The 13,739-nt window shown below is 38.3% G+C and overlaps 1 long non-coding RNA gene across 1 annotated transcript; it reads left to right on the top strand.

The window, feature by feature from the left end:
- The first annotated feature begins 2,242 nt into the window (after positions 1 to 2,242).
- Positions 2,243 to 13,100, top strand: LOC140011213 (uncharacterized). The gene is made up of 2 exons (XR_011818509.1): positions 2,243 to 2,540; positions 2,872 to 13,100. It is a non-coding gene; the product is annotated as an uncharacterized lncRNA (long non-coding RNA).
- The last annotated feature ends 639 nt before the right edge of the window (positions 13,101 to 13,739 follow it).

Below are 13,739 nucleotides of genomic sequence, written 5' to 3'. Positions count from 1 at the left end.
TGTGTGTATAAAAATAAAAATAAAAAAATATATATATACATATATGCGGGGCGGATCGGGTTCCCACGGATTTTCAATTATGTGACCCTAACCCGCCCCGCATCTTAGCGGGTACCCGACCCTATTTTGACCCGATCAAATAATAAAAATCGGATATCCTAATTTTCGGATCGGATATGACGGATTTTTGGGTTAGCGGATAATTTTGGCCACCCCTACCTAACATGCCACTTGTCATTTATCTTTTATTCCTGCTTTAACGCGTGTAAGAATTTCTGTATTTTCAAGGGACAAAAATGATAACTTAGCCCTTGGTCTTGGTCTCACTTATTTTACTTTTTAATTACTTCTGCAGTTCTGCTGCACCATATCTTCTGCCAACAAGATATCGTCCTACAATATTTACACAAAAAAAGTAAGGAAAATTAAAAGGTCCAGCTTGTTGTTTGTTGGCTATTGTTAGATGAGAGAGTTTTAGATCCAGAACTAATTTTATTTAGTGGCTAAACCAGATCGAAGTCTCAAACAGGAGGGAAAAGAAGATACCCTAATGGTGATTCCCTCCTGCAGTAACGCCTTCAGTTGCCTAGTTGGTGATCCAGTTTTTATAAATCATTATCTGCTGTCGCATCCCATCTCCTCCAGCACTAGCATTAGTTGCTTTGATTTTGCTTTAGATGACTATCTACAGTCGCACCACATCTCCTCCAGCACTGGCACTAGTTGCTTTGATCTTGCTTTAGATTTTCTCGCTGAGCTTGAGAAGTACTACCCTGACTGGAAAGCATACTCCGAGAACTTGAAGAAGCAGGTGAGATTATTGAAAACCATTTTTCTATATGTCAAAAAGTGTAGGACGAGGGGGAAACACAAAGCACTTCTGGAGCGAGATCAGGAGGACAAGGGTAATATTATGTCTGAAAGTTTGAGACGTAGCATTATTTGCTTCAGAATTCAAGATGTGGTTGTCAAGATGTTTCTTGATCATTATTTTGCTTATCTTCTATCCAAAAATACTGATTTCCCAAATTTTGGCATCATAAGGAGTGCGCTAACCAGATCCAGGGCAAATATCAAAATGTTTCTTGAGACAGAGATCAAGAAATCATGCACCATCATCTTCTTCGACTACTACTCACCAAAAGATCCACAACTAGTTATGGATCTTATTGAATCCCTTTCAGAAAGTCTGGAGGAGCTGTTTTGGGGGTGGCTACGGGATACCATGGCTCGCCATCGCGGATCGCGGTGGCGTCGCGGTCTCGGTTGTTCCACATCCGTCCCGGCATATCGGGTGATATGCACATTATAGTATATAAAAATTTCCAAAAAATCTGAAAAAATTACTAAAAATAGAAAATTTCATAAAAAGCACAATTATTAAATTAAATTCACTAAATACCAACATTGTTATATATAGTTACTAATTATTAAATAAAATAATGATGTCATTACCATAAGGGCCTATAGCATTAGCAATTAATGATTTTAGAATCAAGTGTGTTTTCAAATCCTATTTTATATGAAATAAAAAATTGTATATAAGAATAAAATCATCATATCTTACATAATACAATACAAATCTCTATACACAAAGGATTGATCCACTACAATGCCCAGATGATTGATCTTAATTTCCTAAAATAAAAAGAATAATAAATATCACAAAAATATTAAAATTAATGAATTATTTACAACTCTTGCATTCTATCAAATATAGTAAAAACATATTTTTACTTTATTTACATACCTATTAGTACCATGTAAAATGACGAGGAGGTTCAAAACATATTTTTACTTTGTTTGCTTTGCCTTTTTCTAATTAATTTATCTAAAATCATCTTAACCAACATAATTGTGATACATGGAATAAATAAATTACATTTATGATCGTTAAAATGTATCCAAATAATGACTGTATATTTTCTAACTAAAATTTAGATAAGAGACTACTAATACAAATTAATCATATACTTAATAATATATAAAAAAATGTCAAAATGCATTACATAAATTTATAGATATCTAAATATCACATCTGAATACTAAATTAAAAAATATTAAAATTGAGAAACTATTTTCAAAGAAGATACAACCTTTTGGCCTGATGCTTGAGGTTAAAATTAGGAGTCCAATCTCTTAATTACTTGGGCCAAATTTGGACTTTAGTGTTTTTTTCTTGTCTTCGGCTCCAATACAAAAGCCCAACATCCCTTTAATTTTCGTTCCTTTCACCCTTCTCAATTCAGATTTAGCAGTCGTCCCATTCTTTCTTTCTTTTCACTTTCCCTTTCCTTTTTTTTTTCCTCCTTCCCTCTCTGCAAATCGATGTTTCTCTCTGCAAATCGATGAAGAAATTGAAGATGTTCCCTCTCTGCAAACCTCCTTTCGTTCTTTGTCTTCGCTTTCCCTTAGGCTCTTTTTTCTCTTCCCTCTCTGCAAAATCGATGTTCCCTCTTTGCAAACCTCTCTCTCTGTGAACCGATGAAGTGTGAAGAAATTGAAGATGTTCCCTCTCTGCAAACCAATGAAAATTGATGGTATGTTTCTCTAAATAATGATTCTGTCTTCGGGTGTGTTTCTCCAAATAATGAATGATTCTATGCTCTGCTTCTACACCTTCTCCAAGTAATTGATTATTTGTGGCTGAAAAAGAAAAAAAGAAAGCATGACAGGAAGGACGGCTTTTGCTGGTGCAAGGTTTTGTATTTGTATGACAATAATTGAGTTGTTGCAGGCTTTTGTGTAGCCTTTTGTTTCTGTTCAATGTTTTGTTTGGCCTTCTTGGTTCATTTTTTGGGTAAAAGTCAAAATAGAAGCAGTGAATTATTTGGTATTCAACTATTAAGTTTTCCTCTGTTCGATTATTAGGTGTAAGCAGTGAAATTTCCTCTATTCAATTTTGGGTTCAATTTCCTCTGCTCAATTCTGTTCATGAGTTGCCGACTTGACTCCGAGCCGTATCCGAGGATTTGGCCCGACAACTTCTTACACCGTTTTGACTCGGCCAATAACGTCCGAGTCTGCACGATTCACATCCAGTATGGTCATACCGGCGATTCGGGGATCGGTATCGTACCGGTCCCCAGCGTTCCGGTTATGATTCGGCCGAGTCGTATCGGACTCGGTCGAGTTGGCGAACCCTGGGGATACCATTAGACACCAGCTAAAACTCTTAACGAATCTCATTGGCTTGGCAACAATGCAAGGTATTGAGCGTACGCAACTGGCAGATCTCTTGACTCACATTGCAGTTGTGGCTGGACGCGTAATTTTTGTATGTTAGTTTGGCAGATTTGAAGAACCAGTGCTCAATCAAATTATTCTTCTTGATCTCCAAGTCTGAGAAACTTGTGCCCATGTCCTAATAGCTTTAAAGAAACAACCAAAATCATCATATGCTTTAGCCCGGGAGGAGAATAAGGATCTAGTGGTAGTCCAGTTTATTGGTTGTAGACACCAAATTTTTACTCGTTTTTGTTTTAATTATCTCAAAATTTTATCTTAGACATTTTTCAAGCATTTTGGACATCAAATATTTTAATTTTATTCATTTTTGCTTATTTGTCTGTTAATTTTAAGATTTTTTGAAAAAAAAAAAGAGAATTGCTCACAAAAAAAACAAAAAAAACAAAAAAACATTCTTTAAATTTTTAGATTCAAATTAGGAAGGTTTGTTGTTTATTTTGTTAAAAAAAAAGGGGGAAACCCGAGAGCGGGTTTTAGGCAGTTTAAGAGATTCTGATTGAAAAAAAAAAAAACGCGAAAAGCTGTTTCATTATAAGGGTGTATCGGATGGCCAAGAGAGAGAGCTGGAGAGGAGGTTGGTTTGTAGCCATTGAAAGGAGGGTTTTAGGGTTTCTCACTTAATATATAAGGGCTGAAAAGAAACCGCAGCCAAGGGGGAGCATTTTAGTGACGGCTGAGAATCAGAGAGGAAAGACCAGAGGGCTAGAAGAGTTGGCGGCTGAGGGTGAAAAGAAAAGGAAACGAGAGAGCTGGGTTTTTGGAAAGAGGAAAAGGGAGAGAGTCTTGGTGACGGCTGAAGAGAGGGGACGGCTGGGGTTGCGGGAAAGAAAAAGAAAGAGAAGGGAAACGCGACAGAGGGAGAAAAGAGAGAGCTGGAGAGGAAGAAACCGTAAGGACGGCTGAAGAAAAACGGAGAGCTAGCAAGAGGGGAGCGGCTAGGTTTAGAAAAACAGGAGCAAGAGTGAGGGATATAGAAAAGCTTACGGTAAAAAGAGAGAGGAAACTGGGAAAGGCAGCAAGGGGAAGAAAAGAAAAGGGACGACGGCTGAACAAGAAGAAACTTTTGTTTCTGCCTTCATACGGTGCTCTGGAAATCTCTTCACCAAAAAATTGTATCTTTGGTCAGTGTCCAGACGCAATCTCTTCGATTCTTCTTTGTTCACTCGACTCCATAAGGTGCTAAAGGTAATCCCTTTGACCTCCAATCTTCAAGCAAGCCCAGCAGATTGTATATTTGTTCATCAGACTTGCATGACCTTTAATCCGTTCTTTATTGTTTTTATTTGTTTGTCCGAATTCACCTCGAGTGTATCTGCTAAAGGTCAGCCGTTATGCTTGGGTTATGTTGGAACTGATGATTTGAAGGATATGTGGGTTTGGGACTAATGAAAGAATGGTTTTTTTCGAATTACATGTCTTGACACGATGTGTGTATCTTGTTTAGATGTTCTGGGTTTGCTTTCTGGAAGTTTGGACTAAGGATTCAGAGTTTGGTTATAGGGAAAATTAGGTTTGCTTGGGTGTTTTTGATCATGCACGTTTTGTCTTGTATTCTATTCCTTCATGGCTGTTTAGCTGCGAGAAGAAATGGAATTTCTGGAATTTTTTTTGCAGGTTGGAGTAGTGGATGTTGTGTTCCCTTGCTTAAAATCTAAAAGCTGGAAATAACGTTTAATGAGCCTGTTTGCCCTTTAGAATGCTTGTGCGCTTAGAATTGCACGCAAAGTCTGCTGCAACAAGCTGAAAGCTCTCGGCTTGTTGCAGCAACGTAATAAAGTTCTGTTTTCCCTTTGCTGGTTTCAGCTCTGAAGCTTATGACCTCCTTGGTCTTCGGCTAGTGCGTCATGAACATGTTTGCTGCGAGTTTATATTTTTCTCTGCTATGATCTTTCATTCCGTTGCATCGTGGAGCTTCTGATTTTTGTAGTGCCTTCTTGATGCATGTCATTTCCTGCGCTTCCTGGTTGCATTTCTTCCTTATCTGCCAGTTTTGGCCAACTCAAATGCTCTGCTACAATTCTACAATAAGAGTTCGTGTCTCATTTAGTTGGTAGTTGATAGGCGGAGTCTTGGTTTTTGGTGAACCTATTTGCATGGATGGAGAGTCGCTGCTGGAAAATTGCAGCAAGCCTGCAAACAAAAATGCAGCAGGCCTCGCTTCCAGTTGCAGAAGACTAGTTTCTGGTTGATTGCATGAACCTACATTCTGCTAAGATCCTTTTGTTAGCCACACTTAATTGGAGTAGGTTTGAAATTGCTGCATGAATCTTGACTGCCAAAGAGTTTTGCCGTGAGCTGCAGAAGCTCTCGGATGAAACTTGCAGCAAAAAAGTTGGAAATTGCCGAAGGCTTCATAGCTTGCTGAAACTTGATTGCAGAATGTTTCTCACGTCCTTGCATGAGGATTGCATGAAATAACTTTCCCAAAATTGCACTTTGACCCCTTGGCTTCTAACTCATACTGCTATGACCCAATCAATTGAATAATCTCCTCAATTTGGTCCTTGGTAGTTTTAATTTTACAACTTCATTGCTCGTTTGTTTCAATTAATTACTATGCTTTGTTTCAATTGCACTTAAGTCATGACTTTAGGGGTTTTATGATCAAGTGAGCTTTGTTTTGCACATTTCTTTTAATTTTTCTTAATTAAAGTGGTACCTGTAGACACCAAATTTTGAATAATTTTATGTGGCATCTATTTCATGATTTTCATTTTAGATTGCTTGCATTCGTTGTTTACTTTTAGTTTTAATTTTTAGTCTTAGCTTTTAAGTTTAAAATTAGCGTAGAGTTTTTAGAAAAAAAGGGAAAAACATCAAAAATATGTTATAGTCATTTTATTTTTATTCAATGCTTTCTTGAAAAGAAAAATTCAAAAAAATAGGCTTTAGTTAGATCGGAAAAATGAAAAAAAGAGAAAAAGGAAAAAGGAAAATTTGTTCACAAAAATATGTTTATTTATTTAAATTCAATCTTTGGGCACTTTAGTTATTTTTATTAAGTTATTTTGGGGAAAATGAAAAAAATGAAACAAAAAGAGATGGAAAAATGGTCATTTTTGTTGTTTTTAGTTGTTCAGTTTTTAAATTATTTTCATTATTATTATTATTATTATTACTTGGTTTTTGGCAATTTGTTATTATTATTATTTATATTTTATCATTTCTGTGTTTTATTAAGTCGAAAGTTGTAAAAAAAAAAAAAAAAAAAAAAAAAAGAAAAAAAAGAGAGAGATATGCGGCAGCAAGCTGCGTTTTTCGCAGCTTGCAAAGAAATGTTCGGCAGCTCCTTGGGCTGCAAATATAGAAGAGCTGGCTTGAAGTTTAGGGTTATTGGGATATAAAAGGAATGATCTAAGGGCAGCCGCAAGAGAGGAGGGACAGAGAGAGAGTTAAACGGCAAAAGGAAAAACACAAAAAACAGCAAAGGAGAAAAAGAAAGGGAGGGATCGAGAGTTGAGGGTTTGGTCTGAGAGAGGGCAGCAGCCAAAAGGGAGGAAGGAACCCACGAAAAGAGACCAGGTGATGGGCTGAGCAAGAAAAAGAGAAAGCGAGAGGGTGAGATAGAGAATTAAAGTGAGAAGAGAGGCATCGGGTGCTGTTCTTCCAGCAATAAAGCAGCAACTGGAGCTGATGCTCCTCGCGAAGCTTTCACCATTTTCACTCTGCCATCGTTACCCGTGAGCTTCACCGTGAGTCAAGAGCAAGAAGAGGCAAAGGGCGGCTGGATTTTGAGGGAACCACGGTGCAAGGCTGCGAAGGAAAACGCAAAAAAGGTCTGTCCAAGCACCACAGTCCGCATCTGCCGCTGCTTGCTGTCCTCATCGTTCTTGAGAACTGCAACCTGGGCTTCATATTTGGTGGAGCTCATCTTCTTGCGGACAGTCATCTTAGGTTTCAACCTTACAAGGTGGTCAGGTAAATATAACTCACGCCCCTGCTGATTCAACGTGTTTCTCACAAAATTCGTACCTACGATACATGAGCAAATCAGATTTAGGTCGCCAGTCCTGTTGAGTTATTTTCTTCCCTGTCCCATGCTGAATTTCATACAATTCCCTGGTCGAATGCTTCTTGTTTTATTGATGAATTTCTGATGTCGGATGATGTAAATAAAACCATGAGTTACATGATCTTGTTAGATGAACAAAACCAGAAAACTGTAGAAAGCCCTCGGCTTTATGATTCTCATTATGTTCGGATCCTAATGCTCCCTTGGTTGCTGCTTCTTTTTGTGTTTTTGCGATGTTAATGATGGGTTTAGCAGTGAAAGGCTCAGATAACACGGTGTTTGTTTGGTTTGGAAATGGGTTGGGAATTTCTGGCTTCGCCTTTTGCATAATTGAGCAGCCAGATCACGCTACATTGTGGCATTTTGTGTCCAAGAGTTTTTGTTAGATGCCTCCACTTTTCCTTCGCCTCACTTTTTCTCATTGCTGGTCTTGGACAAGTTGGAAACTGCATTTAATCATTTCTTTGATATGTTTGAATTGTATAAGAAACTAAAGGCTGCTGCATTTTCTTCATCGTTTCTTTCTCCAAGCAATCCGCAGGGCCGAACTTCCTATTGTATGCTCAGACACCAAGCTCCAATGGGTTTTTGTTTGGATCAAAGTCGTGATGCTTGGGTGAATTTGTTTTGTTCGAAGTTGTGTTTTGGGGCTAAAATCTGTGCTTGGAAATCGAAAACTAGTGTCTAGTTTGTTGTAGAAATCCCCTAGCAGCTGCCGAGAACTTTTGCTGCATTTTTTTCCCTCTCTTGCTGATCTTTCCGTGGCTGCTATCTGAGTTTTTACTTCAGCTGCATGCTTAATTGTTTTTTGAAGGGAGAAAATGGAAGGTTGGGTGTTGGGTTTGAGTGTTTAAACATCTAAGATGCGTGAGCTGAAAAAATGGGAAAGCCACGGCTGGAAAAGAGAATTGCAGAAAGTGTTCATTGCAGAATTTTGTTTCCTCGTATGCATGCATGTATTAATTCTTCAAAATTGCCCCTTAACTCCCTTAAGTTCCTCCTTGACCCACTATGACCCAGAAATTGGAAGGATTAATCAATTTAGCCCATGAGATTTTGCAGCAATGCTACAAAGACCCGTTTGCCTTTCAATCGTTTGCATCCAAGTTCTAAAGTGTTTGCAATCTGAGCTATTACTTGCTTTTGTCTTTGCCCTTTGAAGTTCTTGAAAGTGTTTCATTAAGCTTGAGTGCTTTGTTAATATTTGCAATTTGGTCCTTGATGGCTTTAATTTTACAACTTCATTGCTTGTTTGTTTCGATTAATTAATATGCTTTGTTTCAATTGAATTTAAATCATAACTTTAGGGACTTTATGGCTAAGTGAGCTTTGTTTTGCCCATTTCCTTTAATTTTTCTTAAATAAAGTGGTGCCTTGACCTTTTTATTATTTTGGAGGGTAATTGAATAATTTCACCTCATTGGGGCGTCAAATCGAGGGAGGTACACTCTATCCCTCATTTGCACTACATTTGATCTTACGTGCTCCTACGTGTTATGTGAATATGCATGCCTACCTCGCTTTCCTACCTCCTTGCGTGCATTTACTTGCTTTTTACTTTTTTATGGGGTATGTGTACACCTCTTGGCTTGTAATAGATAGGGCTCGGAGAGCATCTTGTCCATTTCCCCTTCCCCTTTATGCTTTTATGGGGTATGCGTACACCTCTTGGCTTGTAATAGATAGTGCTCGGAGAGCATTTGGTCCACTTCCCCTTCCCCTTGGTTGCTTGTGTTTGTTGCTACATGTTTAATTGCTTTATTAGGCTCTTGCATCTAGTCGAGCATGCTAAATGCTATGTGCTATGTGTTTACGAGTATTTTGGCATGTCTACTTGCTTTCATAGCCATGAATGAATGGAATGGATGAATGTACGTTTCCGCTAGTCCAACGCTAGTCGGAATTCATAGAATGGGCTAGTCCAACGCTAGACCCTTAGGGATTTCCCCTCATTAGCATATCATTTGCTTGTTCACCACATATCATGCATTTTTCTTAGTTTTATCATCTGGCATGCTCCTCGATTCCCCTTTCCCCTCACTTTAGGTTTTGCATCCCATACTAGCTATAGGGTTCATTTTGCTTGAGTGTCCCCTTCCGATAAGGGAAACGAGCGAGTGTGGCTACTCGATAGCCTTAGCACGCTAGTTTCGCCTTCTAATCAAAGGGAAAATTGAAGTCGAAAAGTTAGGAGTCATTCTCATACCCGACCTGATGCATTCCCTTAGGTTCATTCATTCTCATTTATCACTCACTCATTCTTTTCAATTCACATTTTCCTTTCCTTATTGTTCATTTTGATTTCTACTGCACAAAATTGCATTTAATCACACCTATATGCACTTATCACTATATTTCATACACTTGCACACGAACACTTGGAATTTTCATACAATTGCACACGTGCACCTTTTCATACACTTGCACACAAACACTTGCACGCTAGTTTCGCCTTCTAATCAAAGGGAAAATCAAGTCACGATTTAGGTCTCCCCGTACCCAATATGCATGAATTCCCTAGGCTCATGCATTCTCAATCCACTCTATCATTACACTTTCACTTTTGTCTCATTTGCACACATGCACCTTTTTATCACCTTCACTTGCACACGAACACTTTTTTGTCTCCACTTGCACACGAACCCTTTTATCTTCACTTGCACACGAACATTTTATCTTCACTCGCACACGAGTGCTTTCATCTACATTTGCACACCTTCACTCTTATCTTATTACTTTTGTAATTTTTCTCACCTCACACAAACTCACACTTTCGCATGGCATGCATTCCACTCATTTTTCACGTCATTTAGGTCTAGGTGTGACCTCTCCAAAAGGGTCATTATTGGGCTTCACAATTAATGTGATTGGCACCACTCAACCTTTGAAGAGAAATTTCCCCCAATCCCCCTAGGTCTAGGTTTTTGCATTCATATAGACATATCCAATACGCGATACATACCTTGGGTAGAAAAATTAGGAAAAATTGGTTTGAGTCGCGCAACTAGCCTTGGCTAGGTCAAAGGGGTGCCTTGGATTCTATCCTTGCCTTCCCCTTTGTCAAACGTGACCCCCGAACCTTTTTCTTTGGCTTACGTGGACTAGGAGTCGTTTTAAAAAGGGTTTTACTACTTTGTCTTTAAAAAACACTTTTTGGGTGACTTGGTACACCCCAAATCTATACCAAGTGGCGACTCCGTCTTCATATTTTAAAAACCCTTTTTAAAATTTCATTTGGCCAAATCGTCGCTTTCCAAAGTCCCATGGCCTTTTTACTTTCCATTTTGCACACGTTCACACCACATCATCACACAATATCACTCATTCACTACGATTCAAAAAGTGGGGCGCGACAGTTGGCGACTCCACTGGGGAGCTCCTAAGTGGGTCCGAGCATTTGACTTAGCCATTCGTTTCCTTTTTCTACCCTTTTTATGCATTGCACTTGGATATTAGGGTTGCATTTTTTTTATTTTAGGCCTTTTTGCCTCGCGCGCGTATCCAACTATTCCCTCACTCACGTACGTGTGATTGGTTGATTGGATGTATGTTTACTTGTTTATCTCGCGCTTGCATTGCATTTGGGGGGGTGTGTGTCACCTTTAGAGCCTCACGTGGTTCTCACCCCTTTCCCTCAAAATAGGGAACACTTCATACGTGCACGTTTACTTGCTTTTATCCCATTTTATTTTATTTTTCGTGGGCGTTTCCCACACCGCCTTGTAGGATTAGGATCGATTGCCTTGGGTAGGCGGCTGGTGTGCTCTGCGCCCATAGCGCTACCTAAGGGATCACTCGAGCCACCGATCAAAGGCCCTGGGAGTGATGACCCTTCGCCTTTAGGTCTGAAGGCTTGGGAGCCGAAACCTTATCGAGTCTAGTTGCATTAGTGAGCCCCAGCCTCATGCATCCATGTTAAAGTTTGCCTAGGTTAGAGTCAGCCTCACCCTTTTAAGCACATTAGGCACGAGGGAGGGGGTTCCACCCCTTTTACTTGCTTTATTGTATTTCTTTTTCTTAATTGCTCCCAATGTGTTATGTGTATTATCAATTGCACTAACCATTCTTGTGTTTTCTTGGCTTGCATTCATATGCCTTAGCAATAAGAGGCCTCTTTGGCACTCTTTTAGTGACTTACCCACTAGATAGCTCACATGTTTAAATTTCAGTCATTACATTGAATTTTCGATAAGTACATGTCATTTTAGACCTTTTCCCCCGATGCATTATTCATATCCTTTAGGCCATGTTTGTCACATGTTTATATCGCTTTAATAAAATGGCATCATGCATAAACCCTAGAAAGGGAATGCCATTTAGGGGATCCCGTGTTAGGAATGAACCACCCCATGTCTCGGATATATAATCCAAATGAGACTTGCACGTTTACCTTTCTCGTACCATCCGAAGGGGTAGTGCACAAGGTAAGGTAAAGATCCGATCATTTTCATAAAGTGATCCTTGGAATATGAGCATCTAATAATCACTTTTGGCCATTTTTATCAAAATTGGTAAAAATCCTTTGCGTAAAGGACATTAATTTGAAGAAAATTCACAAATGATTCCTCATGGTTGAGATGATAAATATGGAGGCCAAATCTTGATTTTAGAAGGCTCATAGACTAATTTTCTGAAATCACTAATGGCCGGACAATTCAACCAATCCATTTTGCCAATTCATTCAATAAATCGTCAATTCACTTGACCAATTTACCCTTCTTAGGGTCATCCGGTCGATTTTGAATAAATCATCAATTCACTTGACCAATTTACCCTTCTTAGGGTCATCCGGTCGATTTTGAATAAATCATTAATTCATTTGACCCATTTACCCTTTTTAGGGTCACCTGGTCGATTTTGAATTCATTTGGCCGATTTACCCTTTTTGGGGTCATTCGGCCGATTTTTTAATAAATCATTCATTTGGCCAGTTCACCCATTTTTAGGGCAATCGAATCGATTTTGAATAAATCAAGTTTCATTCATTTGACCAATCTACCCTTTTAGGGTGATTCGATCAATTTTTGAATAAATCAAATTTCATTTAATTCATTTGACCAGTTTACCTATTTTTAGGGCAATTTGGTCATTTTTAAATAAATCATCAATTCTATCCAATCTATTTGACCCGTTTTTTCCTTTTTTAGGGTTTAAGTCTAAGGGTCACCGAATAAATTAATTGAGGCATTGCAATCTCTTTTACACATTATTCCATGCGTCGCTCAAAGTAGCAACCCATTCGGACTTTTTCCTCATTTTAGGACAAATGTCTCTTTTCACTTCGATTGGCCAAATTTTTCCAAATCATTTTTTCACTCTAGCGGTTGATCGGATTCATCAGGTATTGTATAGTGCCTACTCTGGAGGACTGCATTTTCATACTAGGCCTACCCTTGGCACAAAAAGGGTTCCCCCATAGGGCATGCATACCGATTTTATAGTCTTGATTACTAACTCTGGGTATTTTTCTTTTGTTTTTCCCCCTCCCCTGCATTCATAAAAATGTTGCAATATAGTTAAGATATTTCCCTATATTGGATAACAATTTTTGATCCGACAAAGTTTGGAAAGTATTCTTGGGCAGATCCAACAATGGGGACATGAAAGATCCATCTGAAAGCTCTAGGCTAAGAGTTTCTAAGAGATTTCATAATTGCTTTCAAGGAAAATTCTGTATAGTTGACTTGTTAATATATTTTTTTTTTGTGTCAAAAGAAAAGGAGACAAAAAGGATATATGGGTGGAGCTCTTTAGAGGCCTACTATTCTCATTTGTATCATAATTGAACAAGAAATTTTGTTTCAAACTTTTTCAGCAATAAAATTTTTGGATAATTATTGTTTTGTGTATTCATGTACATTTCATTCTTTATTCTCACTCATTGGAGAGTTCATGATGAATTTTGAGAATAAAACCAAATTGAGATTTTTTCCAACCTCAATCTGAGGATTCACAAGTGTATACTCTCTAAAATCTTCATGCACTCGATTGGTGTTCCAACCTGTACAATAAGAGTGCTCAGAAAGAAAGAGAGTGAACGGTCACTCAAAAGGCCCTATGAGATACCTTTCTCCTTCACTTAATTCCAAAATAAAATCAGTCACATTGATTGATAAATTGTAAATTGGGGCAACTTTTGCTTGAAAATGTTCAAGGTGTCCAATCTGGTTCAATCACATCTAAGTGAAAGCAAAAATGTGCATTGTTCTTATTTGTTTGGGAAATTTGGAATGATACTTCAAGCATTTGTTTCATTACCTATACAGATTTTTATCATTTGCTCTCCCATTTGAGCTTCTAAAAGAATAATTTCGTTTCAAATAAGGGTCTTAATGATCACTACCCTTCATTGAAAAATTTTCAAATATCAAAAGAAGAATGGATTTTCAATGACCATTTCGCTACTTCGGTTGTCATGAGGTATAAGAGTGATACTTTGGCCGTCATTTCTACAATCTAAACACTGATCATCCCTTGC

Source organism: Coffea arabica, chromosome 7e (genome assembly GCF_036785885.1).
Source record: "Coffea arabica cultivar ET-39 chromosome 7e, Coffea Arabica ET-39 HiFi, whole genome shotgun sequence".
Taxonomy (NCBI): domain Eukaryota; kingdom Viridiplantae; phylum Streptophyta; class Magnoliopsida; order Gentianales; family Rubiaceae; genus Coffea; species Coffea arabica.
Note: the sequence above shows the minus strand (reverse complement) of the source record. Positions and strands in the feature narration are given on the sequence as shown.